General features: G+C 47.5%; 1 protein-coding gene across 1 annotated transcript in view; it reads right to left on the bottom strand.

Moving 5' to 3' along the window:
- Positions 1–21,446, bottom strand: part of HOPX (HOP homeobox) — a 131,111-nt gene that overhangs the window by 87,754 nt on the left and 21,911 nt on the right. Inside the window, exon 2 of the mRNA XM_086963195.1 lies at positions 14,013–14,162. The gene's annotated coding sequence lies outside the window, so the exon portion shown is untranslated. The remainder of the gene's footprint in view (positions 1–14,012; positions 14,163–21,446) is intronic.

Here is a 21,446-nt window from a genome sequence, read left to right as displayed (position 1 = left end):
CCTGTGCCCCCTAGTACAGCCAGCAGTAGTAGTGCGCCTCCCAAGGGACTAGTTGGGTTAACCTTGGGTTCTGAGGAGTGTGACAACTTAGTTGGCACACTCACTCAGGCTGTCCTTGTCTGTACGGGGGATGTGGATATATCCCCTGATGTCAGTCCCAATACTTTGGGCAAATACCGACAGACGCCTTTGATCAATGGAAGAATGACTCAGGCCTATAGGGACACTTGTGCCAGTGTCACCATGGTGACGCCTAACTTTGTGGACCCTGGACAGATCATGCCAGGTACAGATTTCCTGGTGACCAATGCCAGCAACGTCACTACCAGTCATAGTATGGCGATTGTTGATTTCTCCTGGGGAGGGGTAAATGGCCAGAAAAAGGTTGTTGTTAGTTCAGACCTCCCAGTGGATTGTTTGTTGGGCAATGATTTGGAGTCATCGCAATGGTCAGAAGTGGAGCACCGGACTCACATGGAGATGTTAGGCTTACCAGCACATGTGCTTGCTGTGACCAGGTCACAGGTCAGACGATGCCCCACTGAACAGGTGCTGGATCCTGGAACAACGGACCAGACACCTCCCAAGAAGAAGAGCAGTCGGGTTAAGGCAGCGCCTTCCCCCTTGCCCCAGGTCGAGGATCCGGTCTCAGAGGAGGCTGACCTCCAGGAATTGCGGGAAACTGAACCTAAAGAACTCGAACTTGATCAAGTTGAGTTTCTGGGCTCAGGGGGACCCACATGAGAAGACCTGGGGAAGGACCAGTTAGACTGCCCTTCCCTTGAACCCCTCAGACAGCAGGCTGCTGCTGAGGCTGCTGGGAACGCCACAGGTACCCACAAGGTATACTGGGAGGATGGACTCCTGTACACTGAGGCAAGAGACCCCAAGCCTGGCATGACCAGGAGGCTGGTTATCCCCTTGTCTCAGCGTGGTTTCCTTCTTACCTTGGCCCACGAGATTCCCTTAGCAGGACACTTAGGCCAGACGAAGACGTGGGACAGGCTTGTCTCGCACTTTCACTGGCCTCACATGAACGAAGATACCAAGGATTTTTGTCGCTCCTGTGTCACTTGCCAAGCCAGTGGTAAGTCAGGTGGCACGACAAAGGCCCCCCTTATACCAATGCCTGTGGTGGGGGTGCCCTTTGAACGAGTGGGGTTTGACATTGTCGGTCCAATGGAACCCCCAACAGCATCAGGGCACAAGTTTATACTGGTGGTAGTGGATCATGCCACCAGGTATCTTCTCACACCCTTGCCCCCCACCGGCGAGTTATGCCGTCCGTGACTGATAGCTTGATGCAAACGTGACTCAACCCTCTTATAAATGAGGCCTAATGCCGTTTTAATATGGTGTATTTTTCCCCAAATAGTATTAATGTTCGCCCATTAGCAGTGAATTTTCCCTATTTGCATTTGAAAGGCTTTCTCTGCCCTCTCACCCACTGGGCTGGTTAACGCTCCAGGAAAAAGGCAGAAAGCCAGGAACAACATTTTAGTTGCATTTCACTAATCTGTTAAGTACAATACCCCCTCATATGTCCTCGTCCCAGTCCTACAAAAGGGAGGCAATCCTGCCTCATGACAGGCTAGTCCAAAACAGTAGTATTTCTTTTACTTTTATAAACGAGTGGAGAAGTGTGGCTCAATGGTTAGAGCGGCAGACCCTGATGCAGAGATTGAGCCCAAGACCCTCGGCGGGTCTTGGGCTCAATTTCCTCGGACCTGATAATTCTTGCCTCGGTGCCTATTCTAATCATGGGTCCCACTCTGCAACTCTGGGCAACAGCTTGCTTAATCTCCACAATGGCCCAACAGTGCTGGGATGCCTGGCTTCACCTTGGGGGTGCCCAGGAGTGGACATTTGTCAGGGAAAAACCAGGAAGGGTTCCTAAGCGGTATATGGTCAGCGCGGGGACACCTCCGTTGGAGGTAGCTGTGCGCTTTACAAATGCTGGCATCATCATCATCATCATTATATAAACCCCTCCCACCCACCGCCATGCCTGTTTTTTTTCCTGTCCGACACGGTGGTCGGAGTGCTGTTGTTTCCTTTTCCATGTCTGCTCCTGTTGCTGCCTTTTCGTGCATAGGGGCTACGGTGCGGTAAGGATTTTTTTTGTGTTTAGACGCAGACCCTACCGGTGTTCCAGTTGGTCAAGTCCCTGCTCTGTTTCCTGAATGTGCTCCCCGTGCATGTGCTTGGCTGGGGCGGTGAGCTTTCCTATGCTTTTGGTTTACGGGTTGGTTCCTGTGCTGAGGGTTACCAGAAGCAACCGGCTCCCGTTGCCATGTTCTGTGTGCATGTGGCGGAGGCAGCGGGGCTGTCCTTTTGGCAATTCAAGTCCCATGGGTGTTGAGACTTGATTGCTGGGAGGCAGTATATAGGGGGAGTTGTGGGGTACTTCCTTGTTTGCTCTGTGGTTCATTGTCGTGTTTGGAATTTCTGCCTTGGCTATAGGGGGTGAGGATTCCTCTCAGGTGCCTGCCAAATCTCTTTCTAAGATAAATCATGTACAGGACCTGCAGGAGGATGACCTGTTGCAAATTTCCAGGTCAGATTTGCAAGGTCTGAATGATTCTGCTATTCAGGCTGCGCTGCTTGAGCCTTCTGCCAAGAAATCTAAGGTAGAAGAGGTTGAGGACATGAGCAATTCCCCTAAGGGGAGTATATCCAGGGTAACGTTTTTTCGGACATGTTGGTCCATATTCGTGAGGTCACAGGGTTTGATCCTAAATCCTTGGTGGATGATGGCTTTTACTCCCAGTATGCTGCCTCAGTGGTGGATGACCTGCCTTTTTATGATGGCATTAAGGACATTCTAGCTAAGGAATGGCTTGAGGTCAACAAGCAGAGGAATCCTCTCTTTTTGGAAAAGAGGTATGGCTTGGCAGAGTTTGATGTCCAGTTTCCTCAAGTTCCTAAAGTCAATTCTATTTTGAACTCAATGGCTTCTTCATCTTCTTTGTCTTCAGAGGAGGCTTCCCTTGCTGATCCAATTGAGCAGAAGGTGGAATCAGCTTTCAAACGTTCTTATGCTGCTTCTCATTTTGGGATTCGGGCTAGCACTTACTCTGCCTATGCCTCGCAGATCCTTATCAAGGATTTCGAGAAGTTATTTGACTGTCTTAAGGATTAGGGGGATCCAACTCCTATCCTGGCACAGATGGAGATCTTGGCATGGGTTTTGTCCAATGTGACTTTTGATATGCTGTTGGCCTTCTCCTTGGCTGTCGGGGCAGCGGTGGCTGGTCAGAGGTCTCTTTGGACAAAGCCTTGGTATCTTGATGCTGCTCTGAAGGCCTAGATTCATAAACTGCCTTTTGATGGTCCCCGGCTTTTTGGAGACAATTTGAACACAATGCAGAGGAGAAGAAGTTGTTGAAGCCTTTTCAGACAGTGCAGAAGGAGAAGAAATCCTTTTTCCATAAACAAGGCTTTCAGGGTGCTCTCTCTTCTTCTCTAAATGGTAAAAGGAGCCTTCAAGGGGTTTAATTCACAACAATCTTTTGTTGTTCAAAGATAAATCAGGGAGTTAGTCCTAACGGAACATACACCAACATGTCATAGAACACACGGGAAAACCTAGTAGTTTGAAAAATATATATTGTTTTATTTGTACTCCATTTGCAACCAAAACTATATAAAACAAGATATATGTTTCAAACTACTAGGTTTTCCCGTGTGTTCTATGATAAGATATATGTTTTTGCTTGGTGTTTAATGACACGTTGGTGTTCGGTCCGTTAGGACCAACTCCCTGATTTATCTTTGAACAACAAAAGATTGTTGTGAATTAAACCCCTTGAAGGCTCCTTTTACCATTTAGATTATTGCCCAAGCCTCCAAGGGTATATTGGGTTGCCCAAACTATTGATTGTATTTTGCGCAGAATCTAGTCTGTTTTGGGTCACTTTATTAAGTGGTTTTAGCTTAGTTTTTCTTTTGTTTTTCCATCTATACAAGTGTAGTGATACTTTTTTGGTCTCTAACTATGTCTGAAGCCGAGACATTGTCATACACTGATGAATATGTCTTAAAGATTGCCTCAGGTCCCTCCCTTCTAGGAGCACGTGGATCTGTAACACATCTTCCATGTGAATCAGACCTTACCCAGCTTGAGAGACTCAGAAAGAAATTAGTACGTACTGAACTTCACGCCAAATTCCCGACGGATTGCTTAATGCCAACATAATCCCTACTGGCCTACAGATTAAAAACATCCCTATTATCTTCATTGAAGACGAGGATTTTAAGTCAGGTTTCAGTTTTGCCTCTAACAAGTGCTCCCGCACCTGGATGGTGCTCAGGATAGAAACCGCTCTGAAGCATATTAAGCTTCTGTCCAAAGAAATTGAGATTCTAGAGAATAAGATCAACTCAGACACATACATTGTGAATGCTAAATCCCTCTTGGATAAAATAGCATTGACAATCAAGGATTTTGAGGACTTCAATGCTCATAAAAAAACAAATAAATTACATCAATATATCAGAAAGTACAGTAAAGAGAAGACATACCCGTATTTGACAAAAGATTTTCTGAGACAAACTCAGATACAGATAGTGATCAGGGTTTAGCTCACCCTCACAGAGTAGCTCAGGACCAACAGCCATCAACATCTAGGCAGGCTTTTTTAGGTCAGGAACGCCTCTTCGTCTCAGCCATAATTGTTTTCGTCCTGAAGATGGTCTGATGGACTACAGCCGAACAGACCGAAACGTCGACCTCATCTTCTATTCCTAAGAACATTTTTAATTCTGGAGCAATACGTATTCTCATCAAGAGATTTGTTGCTTATGATTTATTAGGAATAGTTGTTTAGTCAAGTACTGTTAGGCCAATTTGATTTCGCTTCTTTACTTGATTTTGTGCTGAATTATTTTATTTATTTGTACTCCAATTGCAACCCAAAATATATAAAACAAGATCAATTTTTCAAACTACTAGGTTTTCCAGTGTGCTCTTTGATAAGATATATGATTTTGCGTGATGTCTAATGACACGTTGGTGTTTGCTCCATTAGGACTAACTCCCTGATTTATCTTTGAACAACAAAAGATTGTTCTGAATTAAACCCCTTGAAGGCTCCTTGTACCATTTAGATTATTGCCCAAGCCTCCAAGGGTATATTGGGTTCCCCAAACTATTGATTGTATTCTCTTCTTCTCACCCCTTTCGTGGACAGGCCCATGAGGGGAGGGGGGGGCTGCGTTCCGTTATAAATCCTGGCTTCAGAAGCAGCAAAAGCCCCAGGGTGATGGGCAAAAGTGACTATGCCAAGGTGGGGAGTTGGCTCCCTTTGTTTCTGGATCAACAGTCAACTCTGATTTCCGACTAGCCGCTGTCGGTCATTGACCAGGGGTACGAAATTCCATTCCAGGGCCCTCCACCTCTGGCCTGTTTTTGGGTTACCCTGTTGTCAGGAGACCTCATGAGGAGGTCTGCTATGTTGCCAGGTATGGACATTTTGCTGGCAAAGGGCGCTGTTCTAGTTCCAGAGTCAGAACGGGGCCTGGGTTTGTATTCCATGCTCTTCTTGGTCCCAAAACCAGATGGTTCATACCACCAGATTCTGAATCTCAATGCTCTGAACAAATTAGTACGGCTGAGTCATTTTCGGATGACCACTTTATAGTCCTTCATTCCCCTCATCCAAAAGAGTGATTTATTGGCTTTTCTGGACTTAGAAGACGTCTATTTTCACGTTCCTGTCCATCCAGGAAGCTAGCAGTTCCTGAGGTTTGCAGTGAACAGGGTCCATTCCCAGTTTCGGGTGTTGTCTTCCGGCCTCTCAACTGCTCCCTGGATTTTAACCAAGGTATTGGCTCCTGCTGTGGGGGTTTGCAGCTTCAGGGTTTCTCTGTGTTTCCCTATATTGATTATAGTTTGGTCTCTGCTTCCTGCCTTCCTATGGCTCTTCTGGCAGTGGAGGTGACGATAGCCATGTTCCAGGGTCTGGGGTTCAAGCTGAATCTGGTAAAATCTCATCTGGTCCTTGTTCAGAGACTGCAATTTATCAGATAACTTTGCAACACCTTGCTGGGGGCGAAGTTTCTCCCTCCTGCTTGTATCTCTACCCTACAGCTTCTCCCGCAGGACCTGCTGAGTCACCCATCTGCCCCAGCTCAGGTTTGGTTGTGGGTCTAGGGGTTGATGGTTGCAACCACAGCTGTGGTTCCCTGGTCTCGCCTGCGCCTTAAGCCTTTGGTGAATCATCTGTTGTCTCAGTGGAACCCCTCCCACGCAGGTTACCACACTCTGGTTCCTCTCTCCCCTGTTCTGGTTTGGGACTTGAGCTGGTGACTTTGCACTCCCAATCTGAAGAAGGGATGTATTTTCAGCTTCCTGCTTCCCTCTTGATGATAACAGACGCCAGTCTTTGGGGTTGGAGGGCCACATTGGGGTCCTTGGAGGCCAAGGGCCAGTGGTCTGGGTAGGACATCGCCCGTCTCTGGAATTGGCGGGAGTTGGCAACCATTTGGCAGGTGATTCTGTTCTTTCAAGTTTCCCTCCAGGTTGTGAATCTGTTGGTCCGTACTGACAATTAGGTGGCTTGCTGTTACTTGAACCGCCAGGCGAGGACCCGGTGCGAGTCTCTGAATATGCTGGCTTCCATGATTTGGGCCTGCGCGTAGTTTCACCTGTTGGCATTGAGGGATGTTTAAATTCAGGGTCACCTGAACTTTAATGCGGACAGCTTGAGCCGCAACCTTCCATCCTTGGTTCAGTTCCATCTGTCTGTTCCTCTATTCTGGGAACTTTGTCTTCGGTTCAGGACACCCTAAATCGACCTTTTTGCTTCCCCGCACAACTCCCTTTCTCTCCCTTGTTTCTATTCCGAGATGGTTTGTCCTCAGGCGTGGGCAGTGGATGCCCTCTCGATTATTTGGCCTCTGGACTTTCTGTATGCCTCCCCTCTGATTCCCTTCCCCCGAGGGTGCTGCAGAAGATGCTGCCTTGTCGCCTTTGGTTAACTCTGTTGATGCAGTTGGCTAGAGGCAGGTTTGTCCGGCTTCCCATTATCCTGTTTCCTCTTCAGTTCCCACTTCTGTCTTTGCCTCGTCTTCCTCAGTTAAATCTGATGGCCTGGCTCTTGAATGTTTGACGTTGGAGGCTTTGGGTTGTTCTTCTTTGGTGGCATGTAATATCCAGCAGTTACATAACATAGGTCTTCTACCTTTAAGAGCTATGGTAAGCATTGGGGTTGTTTTGTCTCTTGGTGCTCTTCTCATGGCGTGGATCCTGTGGTTGGTGATAAGGCCTCTATTCTTGATTTTCTTTGGAATGGGTTTTTGAAAAAACTTTCCCCTTTTACTTTCTACTCCTTGGAGGGAATTGCTCCTTTGGTGAGTCAGCTTCTGCTGAGTTTTCGGCTCCGTCGTCCGATCGCTCCTATGATTGTGCCCTCTTGGGATTTGCCAGCTGTTCTGAAGGGCCTGCAGTTGCCCCTTTTGAGCCTTTGTTGGAGGCTTAATTTTTGTGGTTGTCAGCTAAAGTGGCTTTTCTGTGGGCCATCACCTCTGCTAGGCGGTTGGGTGAGTTGAGTGCTTTGCTTTTTTCCTATCCTTATTTTTAGTTCTTGCAGGACAGGGTGATTTTGCAGTTTGACCCAGCTTTTCTCCCTAATGTTTCCTCCAAGTTCCATTTGCAACAGGAGGTGGTTCTTCCTGATTTGCCCGGAGAAGGGGATACACTTATTCCTTCTACCTTGGATGTTCGCAGAGCCCTTCAGGTTTGCCTCCAATGTACCCTGGAGTTTCGTTTTTCTCCTGCCCAGTTTGTTTCCTGTGGGGAAGTGGCCAAGGGGGAGAAGGTGTCTACTTCCACCATCAGTCGTTGGGTGCGTTTGGCGGTTTGCCAGTCATATAAATCTGCTGGGTTACCTCCTCCGGCTCAGGTTTAGAGCTTTCAGATCGTTCTGTGTCTGTTTCCTGGGCTGAGGCAGCTGGGGTTTCTATCCAGGAGATTTGTAGGGCAACTTCCTGGCAGTGCCATCATACTTTTGTCCGGCATTATTGCCTTAATGTCTTGCATGACTCTGTGGACAATTTTGCTGTTGGTACCTTGAACACTGTTGTATCAATCATTTGTTTGATTAAATGTTTTGTACTTTTGCATGGACCCCTGGTGTCCAGCATTTTTCTTCATGTTTTTTTCTGCTTGTGAGGTACTCACTTATGTAAGGACAGGGACGAGTAGGACATTTGAGGGAGTAATGTTTCGTTACTTACCGTAATCTTCATCACCCTGATTACAGACCTCCTCGTCCCAGTCCTGTTCACTCCCTCCCACTGTGTTTGTGTCTGGACTTGTTGATAACAGGCATGGCAGTGGGTGGGAGGGGTTATTATAATAAACATATGTTTAAACCTAGCGTTTTGGACTAGCCTGTCGTGAGGTAGGATTGCCTCAGTTATGTAAGGACTGGGACGAGGAGGACCTTAATCAGCGTAATGAAGATTACTGGTAAGTGACGAAACATTATAACGCATCACATTCCTCGCTTTTCAGCCAACAGCATGTTGCATTATGGGGCTTGTAGTTTTGCCTTAACACTTTGTTTATATGTTCAAAGCTACAGAATACAGAGTGATGTCGTCTAAAATACCAGAACTGAGCCAAAATGTTACTTCTCGGGTATGTTTTAAAGTGTTACAAATCATCTAGTCCACTTCAAAATGTGCTTGTTTCACAGCTATAACCAAAAGAAGACTCTGCTCAGATATTTCTTGAGGATGCACTCTTAATTACACATCATGCATTGAAACGAGGATTGGCAATACCAATTGTCTTGTCTTTTGTGTATTGGGAAGTTTTAAACTGAGCTTCACGTCAAAGATACAACATGGACAGTAGCAGCGCAGGTTTCGTACATAAAGAATATGTAAAAAACAGGTGGCAAGAGAAACATCATATGAATCTCGTAGTCAAGTATACAGACCGCTACAACACATGTAGCTAAGACACTAAACAGGACGTGAGAGGAGTGAAGGGACTGTTGTACACTCTCTGTGAACACACAAGAAGCACAACACACTTGGAAGAAAGAGCCAAACTTCTAACAGAGTTACCATACATTTATTTACTCAAATAGGATGATGAAGCCCACCTAACTAGTGTGGTACAGTTCATCAGTGGGTTCCACGTCTAGCACTGTAAATATCCAGGAGTGCTGCTGTTGCACAGTCTCTTAGGTATGGGTTCCCTAGTTTTGGTAAGGTTATGTCCCTTACTTTTACATTTATATTCTCTCTTTGTTAAACTCTCAGACCTGTAATACAATTGTGTGTCAGTGAGCACAAATTGTTTTTACTGGTGTCTCCCTGCCACAAGATTAAAAACAGAGGGCAGAGCAACGGACCCTGCCTCTCTTTTCTGTCAACATGTTTTGGTGCTCGAATATTGTGACTTTGGGGAGAGGAATTTCCTCAGAACTACAGGCATCTCACATCAACTGTTATGGAAAAGTCTATGGTCATAGGGCATGCAATGCAAATTAATTCTCTAGATCCTTTTTTAATTCATAAGTAGTAGAAATACCCCTCTTCTTCTTAGAACAGGTACTCCGAGGACAGGAATAGTGCCAGCTTCCCTCTTTCAGAGGACAGGTACAACAAGGGCAGCAGCAGGGCACACTTTCCCCATCACAGAATACAAACGAATCAGGCAGCAGCAGTGCACGTTTTGCTTCTTCACAGCATTGGTACAATATGCCAGCTCAAAACAAGCGTCCCTGTAACAGAAGGGAGCAAGTGCAATCTTCAATTCCCCACAGGACATATCCAACGAGGCAGACTAGTACAAGCTTTCGTCGGACAGAGAACATGTACAGTTAAGGCGTGAGTGACCTGCAGGCTAGAGACAGATCTCTGGTGCTTAACTTACTGAGGGGAATGTATAAGTGGATGAGTGAGTGAGTTCAGACACCATTCTTACTTAGTGATACTCCACGTCAACATCCTGAAAATCACACTTTTTTCACATTTTGAGAAGTGACAAATAGTAGGTTATTGTTATTTCGAGCAGCACAGCCACAGCCTAAGTAACTATGCTCTGTGCAGGCACAAAGGTGGCAACCTATGCGAAAAGGTTTTGAATGAGTTCGCACCAGGTGCTATGAAAGCCCAGCCTTGGTGCAAATGTTGAGGGCCGCCAGCGAAACCTGGGATCAAAATTCAGCTTCATATTTAAATATTATCTGGCATAGCATTTTTAGGCACATTGACAAGTTCAAGATCATACATAGAGTCACATGTATGTTACCACCGGCTTCACAAAGTTCAGACCACGTGAAAGCATGTCTTTCCCTGCTTTCATTTGCAGCACCACAATGTCACTTATAGTAATCCTTGAAAACGCAGTTTCAATGCACGGTAGACAAATGATGAAACTGTTTTACAGTCAGTAGTCGACGAGTAACAAACAAGTAGGGGAACTGTGACATAAAGGATGATGACGTGAGATGGAGAGGACTGGTCAATATAGTTTACAGTTTTGATGCCTTTCATCTCATGAGAAGCAGAGGCGAAAACACTTCTTTAAAAACTATCGATTGTAAAATACAAAACTGTACAAAGAAGTGTCAGAACATTGAAAAGTATTTGAGAAATAGGGTAACAGCAAACCTAATTGTAGAAGTCCATCCCCATTTGCTTTGACCTCTCTGTGGAGTATTTTTCAATGTTACTGCATTCCCTAAATTCAACACTAACAAGTTGTTCTACACTTGCAAACTTAATCTCGGATAATGTACTGATTACTTCGGCTAATCCATAGTACATACACCAAGCCCTTTTTAGGTCTCGCCTGTCGATGCGCATGCGCATCGAGCAAGCGAGACTATGGTGGCTTATCCACTCTTTATCCAACTTGCAAGGAATCGTGGCGATTCCTTGCAGTGCACGAGAAATTTAAGCTCAATGCGCATGCGCATTGAGCTTAAAAGCGCGTGCACATGCCCCCAGCCGCCTGCCTTGCCTACTCTCCCAGCTGGTGCCGCTCCACCCCCTGCGGCATCAAAGGCTTTCACGGCCGGCCGGCCATGCTTTCAGTTTCACGACCGGCCGGCCGTGTGAAGTACATTTCAAAGCCCGCTCTCCCTGCTCCGCCCCCTGCTCCGGCCGAGACGCATTTCTCCTCCCTCCTCCCCCCTCCTGGGTCAGGTTACCCTGCTTTCTCTTTCGCTTTTTTTCACCCGGTGACATTGTTGCCTTTAGCCCTTCCCTCACCTCCTCAAGCCGTTCAAGTTGTAAATTCCATGCTCCCCTCTCGCTGTCCATGTTGTCCACCTTCTGACTCCTGGGCAGCGTGATAAGGAAGGCAACATGATGGCGCACACTCCCTGCTGCTTTACCGTGAAGTCGACGGAAAGATATCGGAGCGCTTTACATGAGCGCCCAATTACATTACACAAGATCACACACATTCATGTTTCTCTCTCTCTCCTCCCACTCGTTGCCTCTTACTCTCTCTCTCACACATGCACACTCTTTTCCCCTCTCTCTCGTCCCTCACTTTATGCCTCTCTCCCTCCTTCTCGTTTTGTCTCTCTAAATCTCTCCTCTGTTCTCTCTCTCATCTACTTCTTCTCTGTTCACCTCTCTCCTTGCCGTCTCCTTTGTCTCACACTCTAATATCCTTCACGATAAAGTCTCCTATGCCAGATGCACTTCTCTTTCCCCTTCAGACTGCAAGGGCTCTTTCCCAACACCCCACCCCCACACCTTTACCCCCCACCCTCACCTGTCTTAACTCACTCTCTATTTGATCTTCTTCCTCGTACTCATACACTCGCGTTCAGGAGTCTCGCCTTCTCTACACGGCGGAGCTTTCTGTGTCAGTCCAGCCGCTTCTTTCTGTCTTCATTTACTGTCTCCTGCACAAAACGGCTTTCCTCTCATTGGCATTGCTTTTCTGCTCTTTTCAACCTTGGTGGTGCTAATAACTAAGATGGTTGGGGAGAGGGGGTGCGTGAGGAGCACGGCATGCATTTTTTCCCCTTTGAGAGCAAAACCTCTGTGCTGACACTGTGTATGCAACGCATGTTATTTCTAAAGACATTATCAGCCGTAAGCTAACGAATGCCAGCGTAAAGTAAACGCCTCCCTTGTGTGTTCTGTTCACAGTAATCTCTGTTGTATTGATGTAAATATTTAAATAATGGAGAGGGAAGGAAGTCCTAGCCCTACCCCCCAACCACCCCTCCCCCCGCCCCACCCCCGAAGAGCATTTCTAGACTCAGCCCGCCTAACACTAATGCGCCTTTAATTAATCCAACTCAGTTGTAAATTATATAAAATCTACTTCAAATCCTGCCCAAATCGCACTATTTGCATATTTATTGCCTAATGGGGGTAGAAACTCTAGTTATAGTGAGTGAATGGTAAAAGAAAATGCATGATTGACCTAATACTGGCGGGCATTTTACTCTCAATAGGTAGGATATTTTACATTATACACCACTACCTGTAAACAAATGTGACAGAAAGGTAAAATAAAGTCACGTTCCAATTAGGAAAAACATTAGCTGTGTGCAGCCAAAAAACAGTGTTGGCAGGACCTAGGTCACATACTTAAATCTTAGGCTGAACATGTCATCAAGACTCTGTTTTCCCAATTATGGGCTTTTTTTTACCAGTACTAACGTTCAGATGTATTAGTGCAACCGGCTTACTAGTATCAAATCCCAAGAGTGGAAAAAGTGTTTGGGTGACAAGGAGTCACAAAGGAGCTACTCTGCTATAAAACTCACCCACCCTCACCCTCACTCACCCTCAACCCCTCACTCACCCACCCTCAACACCTCACAATGACTCACACTCACCCTCACACACCCTCACCCTCACACACCGTCACACACCCTCTGCATAACAACACCTCTCACACCCTCACTCACCCTCACACACACTCACACTCACGCAACGTCACACACCCGAAGCCTCACACCCCCTCACTCACACTCACCCTCACACCCCCTAACCCGCACACCGCCTAACGCTCACACCCCCTAACGCTCACACCCCCTAACAATCACCCCCTAACCCTCACCCCCTCACTCTCACCCCACACCCTCACCCCTCACCCTCACCCCTCACCCCCTCACCCTCACCCCCTCACCCTCACCCCCTCACCCTCACCCCCTCACCCTCCACCCTCACTCACCCTCAACCCCTCACCCTCACACCCTCAACCCTTCGCCCTCAACCTCTCACTCACCCTCACTCACCCTCAACACCTCAGCCTCACCCTCACTCACCCTCACCCTCACTCACCCTCAACCCCTCACACTCACTCACCCTCACCCTCACTCACCCTCAACTCCTCACCCTCACTCACCCTCACCCTCCCTCAACCCCTCACCCTCATTCACCCTCAACCCCTCACCCTCACCCTCAAACCTTCACCCTCAACCCCTCACTCACCCTCACTCTCACTCACCCTCACTCAGCCTCAACTACTCTCACTCACCCTCAACCCCTCACCCTAACTCACCCTCACCCTCACTCACCCTCAACACCTCACTCACCCTCACCCTCACTCACCCTCAACACCTCACCCTCAACCTCAACCCCTCACCCTCACTCACCCTCACTCACCCTCACCCTCACTCACCCTCACTCACCCTCAACCCCTCACCCTCACTCACCCTCACTCACCCTCACTCACCCTCACTCACCCTCACTCTCACTCACCCTCAACCCCTCACCCTCACTCACCCTCACTCACCCTCAACCCCTCACCCTCCCTCACCCTCACTCACCCTCAACCTCACTCACCCTCAACCCCTCACCCTCACACAGTGCAATAGGTCTCAGACCATTTCAGTTAGAGCTTTAAGAAATGTTTATGGCTTTTTTTATTTGTAATTCTTTAGCATTGGCTACAGGAAACAAAAATGCTAAACATTTACAAAAAAAACCCATAAACAATTCTAAAAGCACTAACTCTAATGGTGCGAGACCTATTGCATTTCCAATGCTTGTTTTTCTTTTATCACAGTGCTTACTTTGATGAGGTGGTGTTTATTCGTCCGGATAGACAACTCTGATAAGCTCCACCCCTTCTCTGGGTGTAGATGTAGCTAACGTGTTTTCTCCTCTTCCGGATCTTCTTCTGTGTCGACACCTCACTGGCCGGGAGATGGGGGGGTCAAACACTAGGATGAGGAAGAGAGGACATAGGATTATGAAGATTGCTGAGTACCTTTGTCCATGAGGAAAAGCAGCAAAACCAACTATATACAGTGTGACATGCCAAATAACCAGTGGATAAAATAGTAAGTAGCAGCCGATTATTTTGTATCTCCCCTTAATGACAGCAAAGCCGACCGGCGACAAACCATTAAAGCTGCAACTCAGAACCACTTGCATCTGACAGAGAAACAAATAGGCCATGGCAAAGTCTGCTTGGCTGCCATACCAATAATTCACTTTGGGGCTCAAACTGCTCCTGCTTTGTGGGAGGTAAAACAGTTTTTGTAAACCTAGAACTTTTGCAATGATCATGCACACTCACACAATGGACATAAATGGGTGGAGGTCTCTATGTGGGAGTTTCACAGGCAGTTTAAATTTGTGGGGGGAACAGGAATGCCTAAAAAACACAAAGAAAATGGTCAGAGTGACATTCATTTAGGTTGCTGCATTGTAAAAATGCTTTGCTGACAGGTTCCTGATCAAATCATGCCAGCTTTGGTTGAAAAGTCCTTCGGGGAGGTATTGTGCTTGGAAGTCTACTGGAAACAGTACTTGGAAGCCTTCCATGAACTGTGCCAAACTGTAAGAGAGGAACCTAAACCTCACTGAGCTGCCATCTCACCAGGAAACGCTACAGGAAATGCAAGAACAATGGTTTATGCTCCTGTAGTGTTGATCTTTTGTCCTCCTGAGGGCCTACCTCAGACCTATGTTGGAATCCTATAAAATTCATGAAGAAGTACAACCAAAAACGTGTTTTCTCGGATTACAATATGATACATTACTCCTGTGACGCGAGAAAGAGCAGATATATTGCTGAATAGCAGAAAAACACGCAGGATAGCATGGTGACTGTTAGAGATAAGAGGCAGAGGCCTGATTAGTCGTGGGAGTGACCCCCTCCCACAGAAGAAAACCAAACACAATCCTTGGTAAAAATCCTGCTTGCTTGAACAAAGAAGGGTGCAGAAGAGGAGTATTTGCTGGACACGTTCAGTCTCTCATAACCCTCCAGAGAATTGAAGGGGATACAAAAAAAGGGCCCATGACTAATAAAAGGACAAGAGCCCAATTTGAGGCCTGAGGATCAGATTCCTGGACAAAGTGAAGCAACGCCCCCCTTCTGGATAAGGAAAAAATACTAACTTCTGAAGATCGCTTTGGAAAGGCTTTAGACATGCGAAGAAGACTAAACAGAATTCGTCTACCAAGTGTCTGTTGCAAAATTCCACACTCACCTCTAGTGGGATTGTCTACAATGGCTTTAATCTCTTGGATGCCTCTTAGAGTTGTATGCGCCATCACTGTCTAAGTCCTGGACGGCAGAGCAAGGCTCATTCTTCCTTCTGAAGGTTGTTGAAGTCTCCAACAATTAACTAAATTGAAGGGTACTCATTGAACCTGAATAGACTCTTCTGGGAGTAGAATCCATACACTACATGCTGACATGTGCTGTCAGACCCAAGACGCAGTCACAACAGAACTGCTTGACAGCTCCTTATGTAGCATCAAGGCTTTGAAAATCAATGGTTGAAAGAATATCTCTGCTCTTTAACTTGTAATTTAAAGAGATGATCGCATCCTATGAAGGCGCCAACAGAAGATCATTGACGGACCTGTTCTTGCCACTTTCTGAATTCATTTCCAACCCATCATCAATGAGGTTTGCTGGCCCTCAAGTGGAGCTGCAATATGTAAACTGTTATACACTTGTGGTGTCTGCTGGGGTGAACCAAATGTGTCATTAGCAACTCCTATGATCTGGATATGAAAAACAGCCCACTGGTGTATGAGGCCCCAACCGTGATCAGCTGGTGGGAGTCTGTATGTAAGTGTGGAGAACTAACACCACTCCCAAATTTACCTGGCAGAAAGCTTGCAATGAGTATGAGCCAAGGGGGGGGGGGCGTAGCTGCTCAGGCAAGGATGAGGACGTGCCCTGCTAGAGCTCTGCTACTCATCCCCCACCATCCAGCAAATTATCCTACACAATGCATCCCGCCCAAGACTACAGAACTAAAGAATCACAGAGGTGACCAGCAGCCGCGCACGGGCAGTGAAGGAGAGTCACTAAAAATGAGCCTGGCCATGCGAACAGCAAGTGGACACAGCGCACCTCCAGGTGACGCGGCCTACAGCGGAGCAGCGACGTGGCCTGCAAAGACATGGTAGGCCCGAAATTTAGCCCAGACAGTTCAGGGCAGCACAGCGAAGAGATGCCATTGTGTGCACTTGGTGGGACCTGCGGCTCAGGGGACGTGGGCATGACCATCGTCCTGGGCGCATGTGGGGGCCCGATGCTGACACAGCCTACATGACCTGCGAGACCACAGAGAACCCAGAGGACGAGGCAGGCCCACGGCTCCATTTAAAGACACAGAGATCGACTCTTTTTTTCTCCTCTCACCTACCTCCCCTACGGCTGGCCCATTTAAAAGAACACTTGTGCATATAGGAGGGCCTGTGAATAAGGAGACAGGAGTGGGCCATCAAGAAACGGGACAGCAAGACACGCGCACACCATGGGGGACCAAGGCCTAAGCAAAGCCAATGTAGGTTGCAACGAGTGAGAGACACTCTGCGCCAGAACAACGAGAATTGGCTCCACAAAACAACAAGGCAGACCACTGCTGACACACTGGGTGTAACCATTACGCATGCAGAGATACAGTAAGCCTTCAATATTTCCCCTGGCGTAGAGAACCACCCTGCATGCAAATCAGTGAGGCAGTTAGCCTTAAAGTAGAAGAGACCATGGATCAAAGCAAAAGCAATGTGCGCACAGTCCAGAAACACAAGCCCATCAATCCACACACCGAGATCATATGTCCGACATGGGCCGACTTCGATCAGACTGGCCAACCACCTCTGCCCCAATACCAACTAGACAAAATGCCGGGCGTGACAACTACAGATCCCATGTCCAGTAAGTTAGACACGGTCTTGGCCGCAGTGGAGAAGCTTTGCACCACAATGGAACAAACATGTACCTCGCTCGTAAGCAAAATCGACAAGGTGGCCCTTGAGTTGAACCTTCTACATGTAGACTACCGAAAACTTGCGGACAGAACACACACACACTGGAAGTCACTATAGTAGAGCTCTCCCCCAAGGCACAAGACATTGAAAAATGCTTCAAAGAGCTTGCGAGCCATGTGAAACTACTCAAATACAGAGCAGAAGTCTCCGAAGGTTGCTCTAGGCAAAACAATGTGTGAGTCATAGATCTTCAGGAAGGTGAAGAGCGAAGAGATGCAACTGCTTACATAGGACAATGGATTAGGGGTCTGTTACCAGAGGGGTCACTATCAGAACACTTCATTGTAGAACGAGCTCACAGAGTGCCGGCCTGACCCCCTCCTCCAGGGGTAGGACCCAGACCATACTGTTTTGGTTATTGAATTACAAAGACAGTGTGAGAAGTTGGCCTGGCATATGCTGTCCACTAGTTATAGTGGGCACCTTGCTCCAGTCCAAACAACCCTTATTGATGATAGGTTTACAGACAACCTTTATTCAAAGCTATCCTAGTGGTAGCTATGGAGAGCAGCCTTCAGGCTAAGTCTTGAAGGAGTGTAAAGCAGCTTGGTTTACCAGATTATAACCTCTTGGGTGTCTAAATGAAAGGAGAACCAAACAAGGTATATATAAAATATATGTATTTATCATTTAACACTCTCTGGTAATCTCTTTATGAGATTACAGAGCCAGGTACACAATTTAAACAGAATAGAACTTCAGTAAATAGCACAATATACACTGGGACCTTGGGGGGGGGGGAAGGGGGGGGGACCAAACCATATATTAAGAAAGTGAAATAAGAACCACAACTTCACTAGAAACAAGGCCTAGAGCCTGTAGAATCACTGGGATGCCAAGGAACCACCCAAGGAAGTGACACAGGGGACCCACGGGGGACTTGTGCAGTGCGAGAATACAGCCACGAGATCCGTTAGCTTCTATGGGGAAAGTCGCGGTTGGAATTTTAAAGTTTAAGGACATTTAGCAGAGAACTTTGCGCAAACCCCTTCAGACTTAAGGGGTTCTAGGGCTAACACCCATGGGAGCACCGGAGTACTCGAGTTAACTCTTCCAGGGAACCCGGGTGCATAGGTGCCAAATGGTGTCGGGAATCGTCGTCGTTTTCAATGGCGACCTGCTGCAAAGTGCTGCTCCCGTGAAGAGGAAAAGTGTCCAGTGTGATACAAGCCTGGATTGAAGATGTGAAGAACCTGAAAGCAGAGGGGACAGAGTCTGGCTCACTTGCCAGTGACCAGGGGCACAATAGACGAATGCCCACCCATGTCATGTGCGAAGAGGTGAAGCTTGACTCTGCAGCCACGAGGACCAGGAGGCGTCGACGACAACCAGGTGCTGGAATCGAGCTGTCCCATGAAGGATGTCGATTGGTGCAGTGTCGGTGCTCGGATTGAACACAACAAGCCTTGGCAACAGCAACCCATGCAGGAAGAGAAAAGATGCTTCGGTGTGGACCAGCAAGGTCTAGGGGACTCCCCAAGCAATGGAGAGTCAGGGCACGTCTGGAGCAACCAGGGAAGCCCAAGGAAAGTTGAAGTTGCCTTCTCAGGGACCTACCAGTCGACGGACCAGGGATTGCAAAGGTACCTCAAGAGGAAACATAAAGGACCAGCTCACGGAACACTTGTGGAGTGTAGGCTGGCAATCTTTGGTGGAAATGCTGCTCGGGGTCTGGGCTACAAGTAACCCAATGCACAACCTCCAGGATTGTCGAGAAGCAGATGCACTTGCAAATGTTCACGGTGTCCAGGGGTTCTGGTTCCATGGTACCCACGAAGGCTACGGTCTCAGCTTTGCTGGGGACTCGGATCGGCCTCTGAGAAGTCTGGAAACCCACCTCCTGTGTTGCAAATTCTTTGGAGTCCGGTGGGAGCTTCGGAGACGCAAACCAGTCAGATGTGTCTTTGGTGCCTGGCACGCAAGGGAGTAACTCCTTTACTCCAAGGGAGATCCTTCAGTCATCTATCGCCTTGTAGATCGTCAAAGTTCCAGGATTCAGTATCAGAGTTTCGTCCAGGTAAATCTAAAGTCCTGTAGTCAGGGATTCCTACTTTATGCCCAAGGAAGGGGTGGGACAAACTCTGGGGACCCACCTACGGGAGTGTTTGGAAAGAGGGGTGGCTACATCCATTTCCTTTGTCCAGTTTCATGCCAGAGCAGGGGCTGGTAGCCCCTGCAACCGGTTTGAACTGGGCTATGCACAGGGACACCAAATGTGGCTCCACTGCAGACTTCAAAGCACTCTTGGAGTGCATCCACCCAGCCCCAATACACTAAAGCATGTCTGTGGAGTGGTTACACCTCCCTGTGACAGGAAACCTCTATTCCAGGCCTCCCCTGCTGGAGATTCGTCCAGCAGCAGGAGGCCAGACTCGTGTCTGTGGCGGCAGCATCCATTTTGTGATGCCAGGGTTCTGTTAAGCTGGTACCGGGTGTACTGGTGTGGCCATGTTTCTCCCTCTAGGAGGGTGGAATCATACCACTACCACAAGTACTGGCGCGGGGGTGGGTATGGTTCCAAGGTGTTTGACAGTTTGACACCAAACACGACATGTTTCCTTGCAGCCATTCCAAAGTTAGCATTTACCGCAAGGTTATAATGCACTTAAGAGTACATGGTCTGGCTGCATCACAGAACAACCCCGGAGAATAGATTCTGAAGGCTGCAGAGGGGCCCTGCTCATGCATGGGCACCCTCTCACGCAAAACCCAGCACCCTGCCTTCAGGACTGATAAGGCCTGCCATAGGGGTGACTGAAAGGTTTTTTATGTGCAGTGATATAAGGTAGATATAGGGAACCTATATCTAAGTAAGGGGTGCATACACTACCTTACACAGGCTGATGTAGCAGACCTGTTGTGTCATTTTGAAAGGCTGCCCAGGGGTTGCATAATACATGCTTCAGCCCCTGGTAGTCCTCTGGGGTACCTATGCTCTGGGTACCTAGTGTACCATATACTAGGGACTCAAAAGGGTACCCCAGTATCCAATCTGGAGTGGACCTAGAGTACATGGAATCATTTTAGAGAGGGTCCTGGATAGCAGGGACCCAGCCAGACTAAAGTTGAAAAATGGTAAAACATCAGCAAAAAGTGGGGGTAACTATAAGAAGCAGATCCTACTCTCCTACAGACAGGAACACAATATTATAGGAAACCAGAAAGCTACAGAGAATACAAGTGGCGAATAGTACAGTAATGCTCTTTCCTGTCTACACAGAATCGGTCCAAAAACAGACACACTCCTTCCTGGAGGGGAAGCTGAGGCTTCGTAAACTGGACCTTAAATACTCCCTGCTATTCCCACTATACCCACTTTTTTTATACCCCCATCACCACCTGGGATTGGCTAGACTCCAGAAATATCGAGGATGCCGTCCAAACCAATTGGAAAACTGTGAGACCGTGCCTCAATGCGGAGCCGGGACAACACAAGGGGAAAGGAGACGAAAGAAACATACGTCGTTGCTGTGTCATGGCCCCACTCTAGAGCAAATGAGGTCGAATCAACGCACCGCGTTATAAGCAGCAGCAGAAATTGGAAGTCATCTGGGCAACTCACTGTTGGAGGAAAGCCTGCATGAAAGAACAAGTGATGCGGAATCCATCGAAGAGATCTCAAACTCACAGGACTCAGGAACCTTAAAGGTGATTATGCCTCATACAGCAGATGACATTAGATAGTGAGCTGATAGCTGTCTGACTGACCTAGGCCACGGTGCTGAAGCGTTGACCACGCAAGAACTACGAGACTTGAATTGCTCTGTAACTATTTTCTACTTTCCTAACTGAGATGATTACAGCACCCTGCTTTAGTCACAATTAATGGATGAGTAATTATGGACACTAAGGGCTGAAAACTCTTATTCACACGATCGCTTCCTGGGCTAATACTTTAAACTAAACAATTGATTGTGTAACCCCCGTTACTGCTTACCTTTCAACAAATGGGGGATCACAAATTCTATCATCCACACTGACATTCATCGCCGGGGTAGCCTAACCCACTAGCCATCGTTGGCAAGTCTGTTTGCTTTAAGGTTTGGACGATTGCATGTTGCATTCTCTTCCTACTGGCATTATATGTTTTGGTTCATGTTAGTTTAGTTACCCAATACACACCAATATGATCTGATATAAATGACATTGTAGAAATGACGTATCACATGGCCCCACTCCTGTGCTCCATCACAGGTAACATGGTC

This window comes from Lissotriton vulgaris, chromosome 3_1 (genome assembly GCF_964263255.1).
Source record: "Lissotriton vulgaris chromosome 3_1, aLisVul1.2, whole genome shotgun sequence".
NCBI lineage: Eukaryota > Metazoa > Chordata > Amphibia > Caudata > Salamandridae > Lissotriton > Lissotriton vulgaris.
Note: the sequence above shows the minus strand (reverse complement) of the source record. Positions and strands in the feature narration are given on the sequence as shown.